This window comes from Pinus tabuliformis, chromosome 7 (genome assembly GCF_031772625.1).
Source record: "Pinus tabuliformis cultivar Carrire ecotype Pingquan chromosome 7, CPIR1, whole genome shotgun sequence".
NCBI classification, from domain to species: Eukaryota; Viridiplantae; Streptophyta; class Pinopsida; order Pinales; family Pinaceae; genus Pinus; species Pinus tabuliformis.
The window spans coordinates 1,876,318,300-1,876,338,162 of record NC_142293.1 but is presented as its reverse complement, the minus strand read 5'-3'; positions in this window follow the sequence as shown (position 1 = coordinate 1,876,338,162).

Here is a 19,863-nt window from a genome sequence, read left to right as displayed (position 1 = left end):
TACCGAGGAGAGAATGAACCGTCAAGTCACTACATATCATGACAGTCGGATTATAAGTTACAAAAGTACATAGTAAAGAAACACACTTTACTTAACTCTACACTAGACCAAGTTATACTTAACTATTTCTTATGTGTCGGAATATCCTAACATGCCACGTGTCACTACTAATATATAGAAAACTACAGGTCGTCCTCTTTTTGAAAATTCTTACGAAATTTCAATTTGAGCTCAGAACAAAAGTTATGACGAGTTTCCCCAGGTAACCTATTTGGATTGTAATTCGGGAGTCTGCAAAAAGACTAACTTCCTTAGACCATATACCCGAATATATAGCGAGACAATCTCTGAAATTCGGATCCGGAATTCAAAATGAGTTCGGCTCAAATGGTTTTTTTTTTTAGCTTCTGAAATGTCGTAGAAAAACAATTATAGTGAAAATGCCACGATGACCTATTTGGAGCAGCAAAACCCTAGAATCCAAAGCTCTGATACCAAATGTTAGGAAACCAGCTCACAAAAAGATAGAAAATATAGATAAACGCCTTAGAATTCGGCCTCTTCAATGGGGAAACCTCCTTTACATTACAAAAATGAACAATTCTTGGATGATACAAATGACTAAACCTCCCTTCTATATATAGGAGTCTAAGGGGTCACAATATAATCAAACCGAAATAATAGTAATAACACAAGGGAACAACAATAACAATAGTGGGTTTCCATGGGGCACACTAATAACAATATGGGGATGATAGGGGCACAATAATAACAATAAGGGATACAATGACAATAGTAATGGGGGAATCACTAGTATTATAGGGACCTAACATTTAGATCCAATGCAATCCCCTCTTTCGATATTTCATGCTCTATATATTGTCACGATATTGTATCTTGTCTTGGAAAAAATCACATTTTTTTTCATGTAAGGTCTGTAGCACTATCTCCAAATGTTTCTTATGCTCTTTCAAGGTCTTTAAATATATTAAAATATCGTCTATAAAAATTAATACAAACTTGTCCAAGAATTTTCTGAACACACTGTTCATCAAACACATGAAGGTAGTGGGTGCATTTGTAAGCTCGACAAGTAATGCAATAAATTTGTAATGTCCATACCTAGTTTGAAATGTTGACTTTGGTATGTCTTCTTATTTAATTCTTAGTTGGTGATAACCAAATCTAAGATCTATTTTAGAGAAAATAGTCGCTCCGTTGACTTGGTCAAATAAATAATCTATTCTAGGTAGGGGATACTTATTTTTAATAGTCAATTTATTCAATTAATGGTAATCAATACACAACCTAAATATTCCTTCCTTTTTCTTGACAAAGAGGACTAGTGCACCCCATGGTGACACATTGGATCTAATATACCCTTTGTTTAACAACTCATGTAACTGCATTTTTAATTCCATTAGTTTTGGTACACTAATTCTTTAATGTGCCTTTAATACCAATATTGCCCCTGGTATCACTTCTGTGGAAAAACGTATTCCCTCTTAGTCGGTAAACTATGAATTTTCTCAGGAAACACATCTTGATAGCCTTAGACAACTTGTAATCCATTCATAAACTTACTTGAATTATCTGATGAGTGGTCCTCCAAATGAATAGAAAAATGTTGGAATCCTTTCCTTGCAACCCTCTTCATCTATAGTGCAGATATCTGGCCCATAGGAATGGGTCTGTGTATTCACCTTATAATTTTGGTTTCTTCATTTTCTGATGTACAAGTAACAATTTTTTCAAGGAAATTAACAATTTCCCAGTGCCCCTCTAGCCAGTCCATCCCCACCAGAATGTTATATGAGCCTAATGGTAAGATATTCAAATTTACGGTAGTATGATCTCCATTTAATATAAATGGACACTCTTTTACCCAATCAGTAACTTTTTTGTTTTATTTTATTGACCAACTGGACCAACAACGAATTTTTATCTTTTTGAGATTTTAGCTTACAATTTTCTAAACATGAGGGCTAACATAACTCAACCTAGCACCAAGGTCTATTAATATAAACTAGATTGGTTAAAAATAGTACCTTCTATCTCCACCATGGTGGATCGATGCTTTAGTTGGCACCCTTCTAAGGTTGTGTTGATACACAATATACTTTTGGCCACATCATTGATTGTGGAGGCCTCTTGAATGTTCTACAGGTTTTGCATGGATCTGGTGTTATATGAACATTTTCACAAAAGATGGGGTTCTCTGCAATCCCAACATTTTAAGGGTTCCTTACCCCTTCCATTAACTCCCTTATTACTGATTTCAACCTGTTTAGACCCAGTTTGGGTATGAGTCTATGTTCTTTGGGTCTAATTTCTCTTTTTGTAGAGGTTTCAGTTCTGACCACGTTTACCTAGTTGCTTAAATGTTCCAAATTTTTCACCTTTTCCACCTTGAGCCATTTTGTCCTTCTTGTTATAATGAAATTTCATATCTTCATTTGTTTTCTTTGCCTGCTGATAACATATTTTGGCCTTCCTAATGGCTTTGTCCATGGTTTTTGGATTATCATACTCGATTCACTCCTTAAAAGAGAGTGGGAGGAATTTTACAATTTGTTGTACTTTCATCCTTTATTCTCTTATGTATGGCACATAACGTAAAAGGTGAGTGAATTTAGTTACTAACTCATCCATTAACATCTGGACAAGTTTTAAACCATGGAATTCTTTATCCTTATCATCAAAATAATGCTCAATAAAATAATTTTCTTTAAAAAGTCATTGGAATTCCTCCCAATTAACCTATCTACCCTCTAAATTATGAGTTGTTCTAACTTATTCCCACCATAGATAGGCTTTCCCATGTAATTGGCATGTAGATAACTTAGCTTTTAACTCAGTAGAGTAGTCATACAATTGAAAGTATTTGTTAATGTTGAGCAGTCATGCTTTTGATTCTTTTTCCATTTCCCCATCATACTTTGGGGGTTTGATCTTTTTCAACTCTCCTTAGAGTTCCATTTTGGGCTTCTTCCCTAGTTTTGAATGAATTTTTGATGAGCTATGCTCTTCTCCTTCATATGATTTTTCTTTCTGACTTTCAACCATCTCCTTAGTAGTCTTGCACTTAGATTTCTCCCCTCAGTGTTCTTCATCCCTTACTATCTTTGCACTCTTGGGATTGGATTTATCAGTCAATTTTTTAATAAGTTTCCCTTGTTTAGTGCTATCTTTCAGTAGTTTTTCATGTCTTGGACACAAATTCACCAGTTCTTTCTGCAAATCCTTCATCACATTTAATAGCTCACTAGTGGGTACTTGCGCTTGCTGACCCAAATGCATATAAATTTCTTCTTTTCCAACGTGAGTACCTCCTTGTGGTTCTAATATTTTGGTTATATTGTTTAGTTCCTCTTTTTAATTTTTGCAAACAAAAAAATTTATTTTATTAATGAAAATCATAGTCAACTCAAAGGCCATAGTATTGCAACTTGTTTTTATCTAATACCATATATAACATCTCTCCCATTTTACATAGAAAAAGGTATGTGATTTTCCTTGAAATTTGAATAGTGATTTGTTTTATAAGGTAAATAATTCATAATGTTTTGAATTCCACAACTGAGATAATTCATCATAATGAAAGACCACCAATTGGGCTATCCAAAAATGCTTTTCCCTACTATTTACAACTAAAAATCTGAGGTCTCTACTTTGTAGCCATGGAACTCATCATAAAATGCTACTGCATGCTTATCAATTTCTCGATATCTTTCTTTATTAAAAATTTTGGTCGCATTGCTAAATTATGGTGTCTCATGCTCTAAGAACATTCAATTCTGTGAAGAATTCTATATATATTTATTCACACATACTTGTTGGCTCTCTATATATGTATGTATTAGTTATAGGCCTTACCTTTTAATCCTTAATGTACATAACCCTTACATTGGGAAATTGGAGCTCGACCCTTACAAGCATAAATGGTGTATTGTTAATGTATATGCATACATTTTTATAAATTTCACGTTGGGACTTTCCACGCCTCATTGAATCGATTGAAAGTCACAATTTATATTTTATATATGTAACTTTGTGGTTTTTCTTTCCATTGTGGTTTGCACATAGGCATGCAACACATGGTGATGGTTTACACATTAGGGTCCACATTGCTTACATGGAAACGTAGTTATGTGGTGGATTCGATGGTGGGGATCAAATCTTGGTTGATCAACTGTGATGGTTGATTAGGTTGACATTAAGGTAACTACCCTACCATTTCTCACCATCGTAATCTCATTGAGATGTTGTTCAAGTTGTGAATTGAGCTCAACAACCTCATATCGAACCCCACTTTAATGAAAGTGGATTTACCTCATTTATGATGGTGGGATACCATTAGATTTTTGATGGTTTAGATTGGAATGCACTTGGTTTGATTTCTTGCTAAATTTCTCAGAAGTTCTTGTTCCCTTTTGTTTATGATTTTGAATCAATTTTTTCTTTACATCATCCTCAATATTTTACATTTTAACTATTGCTCAGTTTCTCCGTAGGTACCCTAGCTCCTCTCTGAGGGTTTTCGAGTCTTGACATCGAGTTTCTTTATAATTAATTTGGTTTAGTTTCGACTACTCTAGGAAAGTTTTTCTTGGCAAGATTCCTCAAGGTCAGTTTACCAGAAACCATGACCCTAACAGTTCTTTTTTTTCAAGGGTTTTATTTTTCTTCAGGCAACTTGTCATTTTAAGGACTGAATACTCCTTTTCCTAGTAGGAAATATGAAAAATATTATTTTGTATCCACATGTAATCTATTTAGAGCCCTTGTTATTAATTCCTTTCTCTTATGGTGGATTTCTAAGAGAATTGAAACAATTAATGACTTTTCTCATTTACCCGTAGGTATGTACCATTGATATTAAGATTCTCGACTGCACATTTTCTAGAAAGGTGTCTATGGTTTTTTCTTTGTTTTCTTTCCACTTCAATGCCTACAAGTACTCTTTAAACTTTTAACTCTTGCTAGGACTTTTGCATCGTGGCGACCTTCCATCTTATTCATGGCTGCCTTGGATTTGTATATTAGGGTTATTGAAGTCAAGGCCCTATGCTAGTTGTAGACACATTTCTTCCAGTCTGGAAGTATTACTAAATGTTTTAAGGGAAATACCCATTTATGTATAAACAATTTGTTCCACATTATCTGGGTTCTGTACTTATTTTTGTGTCAGGGTTTATATATATTTATATATATATATATTTCTTGGAGAATTACAATGTTGGGATTGTATTTTCTAATTCGTTCCTTCATGATCCTTTTCTTGTGATAGTAGTTAAGGCCCCTTATGTTCCATGATATTATTTTCATTGCAAAATGGGAGGGGAGGGGGTGAACACGTCCATAATCAGAGTTACCTTGCCTAAATAAACTATAAATTCACTTGCTCTTTGGATCAACTCCTTTATAGTTTTTCTTCCGCATTTATTTTCCTCATTGGATGGTTTTTGGGAGGCTTTGAATGAATGTGAATGGAATTTGAGTTATATTTCTTTTTCTAATATCCATAAACAATGATCAAGTTCTTAACCTTCAAATAATATTGGTGAAGCAACTTCATTTAGGGATCGAGGACAATCTTCATATCTTGTCCTTGTAATTATTCCATTATCATTGATAAGGCCATTTCATATGTGTCCACATCCTCTGGTCCCTCTGAGATCAAGGATGGTTAAGAATCCAAGTAATTCTCTGGTGATGTCGGTTGTGCATCTAACTTCTCAACCTATTTTTTAGCAGAGGATCCTTTAGGGTTTTCTAGGTTTTTTTGGTTTCTTGTGGAAGTGTCTTTCTTGGGGTTTTGCTGGGCCTTTCTAGACTCTAAAATACCATCATGGTCCTCCTCTATATTCTCTAATTTTGTGAATTCTGTGAAATTGTAGGGTCTCCCCTTCTATAGAGGTTGGGATCTCTAGTTTCTTCTACTAGTAGTTGGTCACTGGAAACCCTCTGAACCTATCAATGTGGCTTGTGGAGCTTACGTGGGAGGATGGACTAAGGGGAAGTCCTTGAATAAATTTTTGTACTAAAGATAACACCTACATCTAATGGAAATGTGCTTGTAATCTAATGACTACAAAATATCTTCATTTTGGTAAAAGAGATTTAGTGGATTTGGGAAAAGGTTGAGAGATATTCATGTAAACACAAATCCTACCATGGGTTGTGTAATGTGTTATCACTTAGAACTAAAAACTCTATGCATATAGATGTTTGTCTTAGTCAAATGACAAAGGTCTGTGTCAAGTTGATTTCGTTTTATATTTCTTACTTAGGATTTGGAGTTTTAAAAAAGTTTTTGATTCAAAATATACTCGAATCCTATTGGTTCTCCTCCACCATCATTGTTTTATAAGCCATGTCTTGTCTTATCCTAGTCACCGAGTCTTTTAGTGATTTCGCAGCGTAATCCTATTGGCCAGTTTCGCAGCGCGTTATGATTAGGCTGTTTCGCAGCGCATCATTAGAATTTTAAACTAACCGCGCTGCGAAATCGGGGATTCGTGCATTTCGCAGCGAATCTTTCCCAAAATGTCAAGTCTGTTGATGAGTCACTAATTGTGTCCTCTCATGTCAGTTTGTGTACCTCTCGTATCATGTTTGAGCGCTCATTAATCACTACTCCACCAATAGATCTGTTGAAATGCACAGAAATATCATTCCCAATGGATTTTACCGTGCATGGACCTTTATGATAATCGTAAGTGCTGCATGAGTGTCAAGTCTGTCTGATGATGTATTTGAAATTTCAAGCGAGGCTGTTTTCAAGCGAGCCTGATTACAAGCGAGGCCGAGTTAAAAAAGAACTGAACCGCCATTTCAACTGAAGTTGTTGGTCATTGTGTGTGTGAAGATTTCAAAGAGAAAAATGGAGAGAAAAGAACACAGATCCGGTAAATGCCAGAGGACTGAACCTGAAGGTCTAGACATAGCATTGAGGGATGAAGGCATGAAGAAAGCATTCAAAGATGCCAGGTGCTGGAACTTTTGTAAAAAGCTGCAAGGAGGACATGCGCAGGTAACCAAAGAATTTGCACTAAACTTCACTGGTTTAAATTCAAAAATAACTATGTTGGAAGTTCAAGTGTCTCCAGAAGAAATATCTGCTATAACAGAGATCCCAAGAGGACGGCAAGAATGGTTTAAGAATTTTAAGTTTGATATGAATCCATGTAAGGAGTTTTGAAAAGAGGCATATGTGAATGAAGACCTAACAAAAGCAGTGCCCAGAAACTATGTCAAGGAGCATTATGCCCTTCTTCTCACCTGCATTCAAAAATACTTGACCTGTGAAGGAAGATACAATAAGGTCTATTCTTATCATTTCAAACTGCTCTTGCATTTCACTGGGAAAGTTTCCATAGACATTCCTTTTTACTTATTTCGCAGTTTGAGTAAAATGTGTGATAAGGTGCAGCTGAGGAAAGAGGACTGTGAAACCTCCTTATTTCATCATGGTTTTATTAAGTTGCTAGTTTTAGATGGCCTCCAGAAGATAGGCAGAGACTGGAATTCGTTCATTTTCATGGCTGGATTCCAAAGCAAAACTGGCCTTACTCCACAACCAGTTAAAGAACAACCAGTCAGAGAACTCACAATAGCTGAGCTCCAAAAGAGGCCAGAGCTAAAAAACAAACCAAGTCACAGCTAAGAGAACCAGTGAAGCCACTGATCATTAAAGAACAACCTCAGCAATCAACAAAAGAAAAAGCTCAGGATAAGAAGACTGTACCTGAAACAAGCAGATCTGAAGCAGTCTCAAGGGTAAGGACAAGGAGCCAAATAAATAAAGAAAAAGGTAAAGAAATAGCTGTTGAAGAGAGCCCAGTGTCTAAGGCAAGCCTGAATGATTTATTACAGGCCATTGAATTTGAGCAAATTGAACCAGTGCATATTGATTTGACACAGTCATCACCAGAAAGTACCAAGAAGTCTAAGGCCTCAAAAAAGTTGAAGTTCGATGTGCCAGGTGAAGAATTCATTTTAAAACCTAGAAGACCTATTACAAGGAAGTAAGTAAAGGAAGCTCTGCCTAGAACAGAGGAGGCCAAGAAATTGCCCAGAACAGAGGAAGCCGAGAAAATTAAGCAAAAAGACACAAGCAGAACAATCATCATATCTCAAGGAGGTAATATTATAGCTATAAGGAACCAGTTAGAAGCAGCTAAACATGAGATTGCTAAGGTGAAGAATGCCACTAGGGATTCTGCAGTCAGCTATGCAAATTATCGTAAAGCTGTATGGAAAGGAAGTGAAACCCTAGAAAACCAGTTGGATTCAGTAGTTGATGTTTACACATGGACAGTACCAGCAATCAAAGAGGCCAAATTCGTCAGAAAGATAAATATGCACCTAAGAGCTGAGAATAAAGCTATGAAGAAGAAAATCGAAGACCTGAAGGCACAGCTAGACCAGTTAGCTGCTAAATGAAGTTTCTTTTCAAAGAAAGGTTTGTTCCAAATTTTGTCAAATTTGGCTTAGTTTTATTGTTTTGAGGACATGTAGATCCTTGCTATATATATCAAAGGTCAAAGGGAGTTTTGGCAATCAAATGTCTGGGCGGTAAATATCTCAGGACAAAGGCAAGCTGTTTAAACAATTCAGCAGTTTCGTAGCGCGCTACGAAACTGCTGTAGGTGATGGTTTTAACGCAGACAAACAGTTTGGTAATATGAGCGGGAATTTTCAAAAGGAAACACCTAAAGAATATGTAAGAATCCAAATGAAGCTATCAAAGCCGTTCAGATCAAGACAGGTGTACCTTTAAAAAGGTGGAATATTTTAACTCAAGTTTAAAGTTTCTGTTATAAAGCCACTTTATCACCGTTCATGGGGTATTAAATGAATGGCATACAAGGAATTTTGGCCTGCACACTTGTCCATCGATGAAGCCTCCAACACATCAGAAACATGGTAGTGTTCTATATTTTTGGGATATTAAAGGGCTAGAAGACATGCTGCTGTATATTTGAACAAGTTGTGGAAAACTGGAACCGAAAAGCAAGGGATATCTCCTAAAACCACTGAAGCAGTTAAAGGGGTCAGCATCCAAAGTCAACATGGAGCATTGATTACTCATCTCAGCCATCTCAGCCAAACTGAAAGAAGACCAGGTGTCAAAGAACGAGGAGGAATCATTATACGTGGAAGACAGAGTTAGAGTCATAGTTAAATTAGAACTCTTTAAAACTCCAGTTAAGCACTTTATTGTATTTAATAGTTAGTTGAATAGCAGATAGGTGCCATCAAAAGCAGTTATCGAATTCCCCTCATGCTGGAGGAGGAATCTCGAATTATGTAAAATAAGAATTCTATATATAGCTAAGACAGTGATGTAATGAGGGTTGGAGATTTTAAAAAACAGAGTACTGTTTTGGTTTATGTAGAAAGATAGAGTTCAGTAATATAATAGAACTACTTTTCTTCTCAGGATTCATAAAGTGTTTCTATGTTCAAGATGTGTGGTTTTACTTTATCCTTGATTTATTTTACAGTTGCATAGCTGTGTAATCACTCAGAATTCACTTATGCTGCTCTGATTTCCTGTACACATTCATGAACTGTGGTTTTATAAGAGTTGTGTTTTGAACATTTAAATTCCACATGCCCTGACTTCTATGTAAAGGCTGTATCATTATTTGCTGAGGTTTTATTGACTCCATAGGCCCAATGGAAACTTGTGTAATGTTTGTCCAACCTTCATATTTGTCACTGTTATTTCACAAGAGTTAGCCCTCTTATTTTTAAAATCAAAATCAACAACCTTTTGAGAGAGCCCTCTCAGGCTAAGGAGGCTAAACCTTAGTCAAAAGATTGGTTTGAAAACAGTTACTTGAAGTCTTCCTAGTCAGCAGCCTTCCAGGGTATGATTTTGAGATAACATAATGTATGATATTTGTAACCTATGATGCCTAGAAAAAGGAGTTGATCGTGTTACCAATGTCTTCCAAGATTTGATCTTACCAATATTTAGTGGGGAGAGCATATAGCCTAATCCAGACTGGAGAAACAAAAAATTATCTTTTCCCAAATTGAGTCTTAGGGTCTAAAAGAAATTGATGTTGAGATTGCAACAAGATGATGGAGCTTAGTGAAAAGAGTTGCCTTCACTAAGTGGGCCCGCAGGTTAATTTTGGCGCAAGTCTATTTTTAGACTATGTCCATTTTTAGACATATGGATCATGTCTATGGATTGCAGGTTGCTGTTTATGGATGATTGGTCAAGTTGGGAAAAATAGATGGACTTCTATTTTTGGTCACAGTGTGAGTGATCACAGTGTGAGTGATCAAAGTCTATTTTTAGACTGGCTGTCAAAAATAGAAAAGTCAAATATTATTATCTCTTAATAATATTTGGACTATAAACATGATCTTATTCTCTTGGAGCACTTCAGTTTGAGCTACAAAGGTGGCACATGCCGCTGTCAGAAGGAAATACGATTTTCTTATGAGTCAGTTGAGTTGTTGCATGCATGACTTCAGTTAGAACTCAATCAGTTGAGTTTGGTGGAGTTGATTGTGGAGTTGATGGAGTTGTGTTCAGTTTATCTTTGTTAAACTGGTTGTATTTAGTCTAACTGGAAAATAGACTAGAGATGAGTTGGGTGAATTAGTTATTAATTAATTCACAAGTTATTAACTCATAATAAAACTAATGAATACATCAGTTAACTCAGTTGCATGTCAGTGCATGTTCAGTTCAACAGGGACAGGTGGTAGAGAATCAGATTGCTATCAGTTGTGACTATAGTTGTGCACCAGATCTGGCACAATCAAGGGATTGAGTATGCCAATGAGTTTTCCCATGTATTTTCCCAGTATTATAGCTTGTGCTCACATCCAACAAAGTGTGAGTGACTACTTGCAGGTGAAAAACGAGTTTGGTGAGCCATTCGCATCAGTTCTTGAGCAGGTATTGAGCAGTGGAGGCAGGCAAGCAGTGGAAGAGATTTGGAGATCAGATCCGAGCTGTATTGTGTGTAACAGGTGGAGATACTTGTGATAAGTATTATGCTGTGTAATGTTACATGACTCAATCATTAATATACAAATAGTTGGGGTTTTTAGCCAGATGCTTTCCCCGGGATACATACTGTGTTAATGTGTGAATGCTCTTGATGTTTTATTGTTATTGATGTTGCTATATTGATGATCAACGTAGAGGAGCTTATGTATTGTGTATGTATTCCGCAATAGTACATGATCAGGATAATCACTGTGAATATGTGTTAAATTATTCAAAATTTCGACAATTGAAAGGCATGTATTGTTGAAGAAATATGGTCCATTATCAAAGACTCTTGTGTGATCTTCGGGGTTTGCAAAGATTATTGTAAAGAAACCCTTAGCTCCTAACTAGAGATCAATGTGTTTCATTAGTTTGAATTTATGCTTGATTCATATGACTAGATCTGTAATACTCCAGTAATTTAATTTTATGACTTTCATGTTAATGTGTTGTTGAAAGGTCAAATGGGACAAATGACATTATGTGATGATGTAAATATTCATTTCAACTGAATAAAAAGGATTTTCTTGCTGTTGTGTAATTATTATTGTAGAAAATATGTTAAAGGCTAACATATGAGATGAAACTCCTAACAACGAAGGAAAATAGTTGGAATTAGTTATGCCCAAGAAGGGGCATGAACAAAAAGAAGAAAATCCTCATTTTTTTCCATTTAAGAGAACTGTTGGTTAAGATAGACCACAAGAAAAACACAATTGGACATAAACGTCATGAAGTGGGACCTGTATAATGAGAACTATGAGAGACAAAGGCAATTGTTGTTAGAACCTAGCCAGTGGGAGAGAAAGAATAGTTATGAACCTTGGAAAATTAGCAAGAAACTGCTAAAGGGTTAAGGACGTGAACTGAAAGGATTATTGTGTTGTTTTCTACTAGCATGGAGTAGTGGAGCTAGGGGGGAACTATCTGAGAAAGCTAGTTCATGGTCGGGTGGAACATGGAAGCCTTTAACCTATTTTATGGAAGAATTTAGATGATTATATGAATGTTAAATTATTTGTGAATGATAGGAATTGATGATTATCTTGTTTTAGGAAAAGATAAAGCATATTTCTATTGAAAAATTAAATGGTTCTAAAATAGCATATGAATAGATGAGAAGCTTTAATATTAGTTGTTATATGAGATTTAATATCAGTTGTTATATGAGCTTAGATATATAATTATATACATATGTATGTGTGGTTATATATGTTTTTTACAAGTATGTGGAGGTGCTGAAGTGCAAGGTAAAAACCCTCTTTGTTGCAGGAAGTATTAAGGAGTTACCCATAAATTTTCCTTGGAATATCTGAGTGTGGACATCATGAATAAAATGAAACACGGGGTAAAATAAATTGATAATATCATTTTCCCTAAGCAAAGATAGTGGTGATAAGAACAATTTTTGTAAAGAGATAAAATTTGGGTACGTATCTTATTGGTATTAAAATGTGTGTGCTTAAAAGTAGCAATATATATATATATATATATATATATATATATATATATATATATATATATATATATATATATATATATATATATATATATATATATATATATATATATGAAGGTAATAAAATTTGTCATCATGCTCAAGTTAGCAGCACAGGCCTCTTAAGAACAATAACTTGTTTGTATGCAAAGTACAGACAATCATGGAAAAATATAGAAATAGGGATCAAAAGACAAAAAGTGGTCCTCCATTACAGTGGTCCATTAGGTTTTTGACCTAGTTGGGTATTATAAATAAATTAAAAACATATAATATGCATTCCAGAAAAAGTTTTATTTAACATATCTAGGAAGCACTTTAAAGAGAAACAACATACATACATACATACATACATTTGTGTGTGTGTGTTTAAATAAGAAAAGAGTATAACCTAGTAAGGGAAGAATGTCATGTTGAAATCTTTATGTAGATGTATATGGTACAAGCTGTCAGGCCAAGAGGTAACTCCTCAAATGAATTCTATGTATTCATTAAGATTACTCATGGTTATATACATGGGGGAATGACTCTTGGGCTTCACCTCCTGATGACTCTTCATTTCCCATTATTTACTATTTACATTAATTACAAGTTTTCACATAATCCCAATGATTAGGTGTCAACATCCCCCCCCCCCCCCATAATCTGAAGGGATGTTGGTGAGTCTAAGAATCGTTCTGAAATTTTCAAACTTTTCCCTTCCAAGCGCTTTGGTGAAGATGTCTACAATCTGCTCATTAGTGGAACAATGGTGTAGATGGATTGTTTTGGTCTCAACATGATGTCGAATCAGATGGTATTTTTTATTGGTGTGCTTCATTTGACCATGAAACTTTGGGTTCTTGTCCAACTTTATTGCAGAGATGTTGTCAATCATGAGTGGAGTTGAATGTACTTGTTTTACCTGCAAATCTTCCAGAAATTTCCTAAGCCACACAATTTCTTTTGTTGCCTTAGCTGCCGCAACATATTCTTCCTTTGTTGTGGAATCTGTTGGAACTAAATGTTTGTGTGATCTCTAGGAGACAACTCCTGATCCAAGACTCATAGCATAACCTGAAGTAGATACCCCAATTTATTTGTCTCCATCAAAGTCTAAATCAGAGTATCCAATCAAGCTGAAGTTGCCCACCTGTGTATACTTGAGTCTAAAGTCTTGGGTTCCCTTCAAGGACTTTAGAACTCTTTTTGTAGCAGACCAATGTCCCTCACAAGGCTTTGGCATAAAGATGGAGAGGATTCCAACAACAAACAAAATGTTTGGTCTGGTAGCAGTCAGGTAGTTGAGACTTCCTACAAGCTGTCTATACTTTGTTGCGTCCTCAAATTATTTTCCTTCAATGGATGTGAGATTTAAGTTTTGTTCCATTGGAGTAGTCATAGGATTGCACTAAGCCATGCCAAACATGTTCAACAGATCTCCAATGTAGTTCTTTCGAGAGAGGAATCTAGACTTCAGATGGTGAGTTAATTCAATACCAAGATAGTAGTGAACATAGCCCAAGTTAGTAATTTCAAAACCTTTTCTCTTTTCCTTCTTTATGGATGAAATGTATCTCTCATTGTTCCTTGACATCAAAATATCATCTCCATATACCATAAGATATACAACGATTTTTCCAAATTTCTTAACAAACAAAGTTGCATCATCAAGATCATAATGCTTGAAGTTGAGTTTCAGAAGATGCTCAGTTAACTTTTCATACTAGGCTCATGGTGCTTGCTTGTGGCCATGCAAGTATTTCACATGTTTTCATACTTTATGTTCAATCCCCTTCACAACAAATCCTTCCGGCTGGGACATAAAAACATTCTCTTTCAGATATCCATTCAAGAAAGCAATTTTTACATACATTTGATGGAATTTCCTACTGTTCTGACCTACTATGGAAAAGAGTGTTTGGATGGTAACCCATTTTTCCATGGGGGAAAAAATCTCCTCATAATTGACCCCTTCCTTCTGTGCAAAAAATTTTGCCGCAAGCCTAGCTTTGTGCTTGTAAAGTGAGCCATCAACTTTATACCTTTTCTTCTACACCCACTTGTAGCCAATTGGTTTGGTTCCCAATGGAGGATCAACTAGATTCCAAGTGCCATTCTCTATCAAGGCATCATACTCCTTTTTCATCACTTCTTTCCATTCATCATGAGAAGCGACTTCTTTGAAGGAAGTTGGTTCAAAATCTATAGACAAATTTAGTTGACAATCATAAGAAACATCCATATCAACAAGTGAACCAAAATCATCTACATCACCTCCATTTTGTTTGGTTGAATTTGGTGTTCCTGTATTTGCAACCTCATCAGGATGAACACTTTCAAGTGTCTTTGTCAGCCATTTTGGAGGAACTTTCTGAGATGGCCCAAGCTGCTCAGTTGATTGAGTTGGGACTAAATCAACACTGAGTCTCCCAATTCTATCAATCACATCACTCAAAGTATCATTAGTGGCTGGAACTTCTTGTGGGGGAGAGAGTTATTTAGAAGAAGATTCCACAAATTGATCCAGTATAGGAATCCCCCCTTCAAGGTGTGGAATCTTATTATCAAATTCTTGGAATGATTTTGCATGTCTAAATTTATCCAAGCGATCAAGTTGTCGCTCAACAACATTGTAAGCTTTGGAAGATTAAAAAAAAGATTACATCTCTAGATACAATAAATTTCTTATTAACTTCATCATAGAGACAATATGATTTGGAAGTATTTGAATACCCCAAGAAGAAACACTTACGACTCCTTGCACCAAGTTTGTTTCTATGAACCTTTGGCATCAAGGCATAATAGGTGGAACCAAATACCCTGAGATGATTTAGCGAAGGAATGTGGCCATACCACATTTCATAAGGAGTCCTGTTTCTAATAGCATTAGATGGACATCTATTCTTTACATATACAAAACATAGAACTACATCAACCGAAAACATCAATTTTACATTCTTGAAAAACATCATGGAACGTACCATATTTAAGATTGTCCTATTCATTCTTTCAGCTACTCCGTTCTATTGGGGATTATAAGGTGTTGGCATTTTGGCACAGGTGTGGCGCTACGGTACAGGTGTTGTCCTTGATGGCAACTCTCTTTGATGATAGATCTCAGTCCAGACTACAAGAATGAAGAGAAATTTCATATACGCAGGTTCATTAAGCCCAAGTTACGTATACACGTTGGTACGCTATATACTAAGTCACGGATTCGCAGGCTCGCTATATACGAAGTCGCGTATACACGCAGTTTCATGAACAGAAAAGAGTGTACATGTCGAGAAGCTTTCTTTTGGTCCATGGTAGTTAGTCCTCGGTACTTGAGCCTATGTTTTTGGACCAAGGTATCTCGACAGACGTGTTGATCCCTAGTTTTGAAGTTGATGGTATTGTGTTACTATGGTTTTGGACTGTGGTATTGTGAAGGGCCTAAGGCTATATAAGGAGAAGAAGATCATTAGGCAAGAGGATCGAAAAAGTCTTGAATATCTGATAAATAAAGAGATCTAGTATGCAGGTTCTGGGTTGCTTGATCTGATCTAAGGAGAGATCACACTGGTTGATGGAAGACTAGATCTAAGGATAGATCGGGATCAAATGGTTTGAAATGAACTATCTTTATATGGTTGATTATGCATATTTTTAGATCTGCATACTGACGCAATGTTATGTTCTGAGTATGACTGATATCTGGTACAGCTGCAAAGTTTTAAGGAAATATTTTTAGATCTGTACACAGGTTGGCTTCGTTAAAAGGGCGTGTATACGCGGGTTGGTTTCATTGAAGTAGTGTATATCTTTTGAAGCTTAATTTTTCGGGTTGCAGTTGGGTCTGACTGTTATTGCAGAGTTCTGTAGTCTGCTCTGTGTTCTGGTGACGGGTGTTGACAGGGTTTCAGTGGTTCAGTGATTCAAAGATTGATGATGCTAGTATTGGTTGTTTTGTGCTTCAATGATCTGCTATGAAAATTGAATGAATCGTGGTCTTCAGATTGTAATTTTGTGCTTCAGGAGTATCCAGTCTGAAAATTGATACCTGAAGGAAAGAAGATTGTAGGCCAGCACCTACGTACTAGTATCTTAGCTAGTACAAGAGCAAAGGGGGTTGGAGCTCCCTTCCAGGAGAGTCTGGAAAACGAGAGAAGGTTGTAGCCTTCTGCAGGTTGTAGCCTGCGTACTGGTATAAGGCTGCACCAGTACAAAAGATTGTAAACTGAAGTTTCTGATTAAAGAAAGATAGAGACGACTTGCAACAGGTGGTTTTCACCCACATTGGGTTTCCACCTTATATCTTGGTGTTCATGTGTGTGGCTTTTGTGTGATGATATGTTCTGTTACACTGCACCTATTTACTGTTAATATGGTTAATAATGTTCTGATGCATTTACTGAAGATAAGCTAACTAAATCATAAGATTTCTGGATATACGCTAGTTGCTTTAGACATAGCAGCATGTACACGTGGGTTCACTTAACTGAAGTAGCGTATATGTTTCTCAGTATGAAATTGAAAAAGTTTTATTGATATGATAATACTGATTCACCCCCCCCCCCCCTTCTTAGTATTATTTCCAACATAAGGCACATTTATTTGATGTTTGATCCCATGCTGGCGAAGATAGTTTTCAAATTCATTTGAAGTGTATTCTTTTCCATTATCAGTGTGAATAGAGCCAATATGAGATTGTGCATCATTTTCAATCCATGTATGAAAGTTCTTGAATGTTTTGAAAAGCATCAAATTTGTTCTTCAATAAATAAACCCAACACATTCTGGTGTAGTCATCAATAAATGTCATCATATATTTATTTCCATTTGCAGAAGGAATAGGCATTGGATCGCATAAATCTGAATGAATGAGTTCATGTTTTCTATGTGCTATGGAATGTGAATAATGAAAAGTTTGTTTTCTATGCTTTCCTAGAATGAAAGCATCACATTGCTTAAGTTTCCTAGGAATTGTAGGAAAACCAATAACACCATTTTTCTTCAACAAATGAAGGTTCTATTAGTTCAAGTGTCCAAATATAGCAGGCAATAATAGATTTGATGGAAAAGTACCTTCAACATAATGAGAACTATATGAGAAATTTTGTGCATGAGTAGAGGTACCTTGCAGCTTGAGAATTCTTTCTTCTTCTATCCCCGTCATGACAAGTGAGTGATCTGATGCTTTTCTCACCTCAACCTTGCCATCAAACATATGAATCGAGTGTCCTTGTTGGTAGATATGGACCAAGGATAATAAGTTTCTCCTTAGCTATGGGAGATATAAAACTTCATGCAGAAGAAAGTCTAGAAGACCACACAGTTTGAGTTTGATTGTGCCAAGCCCTGATGGCTTGAGTTTTGATTTGTCTGCAAAGTATACTTCTCCATCAACATTGTCAGTAAATTCTTCAAAACAATCTCTTCTAAAAGTCATGTGGCAAGTTTCTTCCGGATCCAGAAACCAATCATTTTTCCAAGAAGTAAGTGAAGCATTAAACAAGTATTCAGTTACTCCAATATTACAATGTGCCACAACATAGTGAGCAGATTTAGGTGCTTTATCTTTATCTTTGTCATTGGTTTTACCTTTGGCTTGATTTATTTCTTTCTTAATTTTGTCCCACGGAAACTTACATGTGGATGCATATGTTACCCATCTCTATTGAAATGTATGCAATGAAGATCAAACTTTTCTCCTTGAGAGTGTTTGCCCCCCCACCTCTGAAATTTATTCTTCCTCTTCCTCTTCGACCACCTCTTCATCTGGAAGAATCTTGAGCATGATTCTTTTCTCTATGTGCAAGATGCACAACTTCTTCAGAAGACTGAGGAGCTATCTTCTTCCCAAAATCTTTCTCTCTCTCAACAAATTTATTCACAAGGGAGTCAAAGGTAATTTCTTTGAGGTTTCCATTTGCTTGCAATGACTCAAGATAATTTCAATAACTGGGATAAAATGCCTTGACAAAAGCTATCATAGGAATGTCTAGTTCAACACTAGTGACTTTGATATTATGCATAATAGGTTTTACTTTTGATGCTAGAGCAAGAGGATCATCATTTTGTAATTCAAGACTGAACAATTTAATCATCAATTGGACAACTTCAAGCGCAAAGTGTGAGTCATAGAGTTCCTTCAACTTCTGTAAGGCTTCAAAAGAATTTGAAAATGGTGAAATATGGTGACTCAACTCTTCATTTACAGATGCTGCAGGCAAGGCATAAGCCTTGTTGTTCTTTTTTTTCCAAATGGTGAATTCCTTGTATGAGGTAGGCTTTGTAGGTTCGTTATTTCCTTCTCCTACACAAACTCCTTTCCACAACTCATTGAAAACGAGAGTGCATTTGAACTTTCAAGACCACTCACGATATTTCTCTTTCCTGGCGAGAACCACTCCCTCAATAGATATCAATGAATGGATTTTAAAATCTATGTACTGTAAAAAAACAATACTTTTGCTGCTAATAGACTATAAGAAACTGCACCTTTGCTAGTAATATACTGTGAAAATTTTCACTTCTATTCTGATGTATTGTATTTTTATTTTTGGACAGAGGTATTATGTGGGGGAGGGTTATATGGGAAAGGGAATATATAGGGAGGTATTAATGGGGGGAGGATGTATCTAGCGAAGGTCATTCAACGTAGGGATCGGATAACATTCAACATAACAATGAGGAGCAAATAGCATTCAGCATAATGCATTGGAGTGGAGGTATCTGAGCGAGGGTTGAAGCCGAGTGGGAGGGAGGGCTATATGGAAATGACAGGAGGATGAGCATATGGGAGTAACGTATGGGCAAACAGTGCAGGAGTAGCGTATGTATAATAGTGCAGTGAGTTGAAGAGAAAGTGTGTATGGAGGAGGGGCCGCAGAGCGAGATTCTATATAAATTTTTCACAGGTTGCTTTTCTAGGAGTAGAGGATATTTGGGGATTTTTATGCTATTTGGCACAAAACTACTAGTTTGACACACTAATTGAGAGGCAGAGGCAGCGTGGAGTGGACCAGAGTGGTGGTGTGGCAAAGTTAAAAAAAAGAAGTAGGATTCGATGTGTTATGGCATATCTTTGCTATTAACATATATAGAACTGATAATGTGACTGTGTTAAAAAAAAAACATAGTGAATATATATTTTTGTACCACCATTGCAGGAGCATATTTAAAAACCGAGAGTGATGAGAACAGTGGGTATGGAGCAGTATTACACCGGACCGGAGCCGCACAGGGTGTATGGGTCATGTTATAAATGCATATGGCAGTATTCACAGATATATAATAGCAGAAAAAAATGCAACATTCAACACATTCACATATTCGAATAGAATGCACACTGGTATTTAAAAATATTCAATGC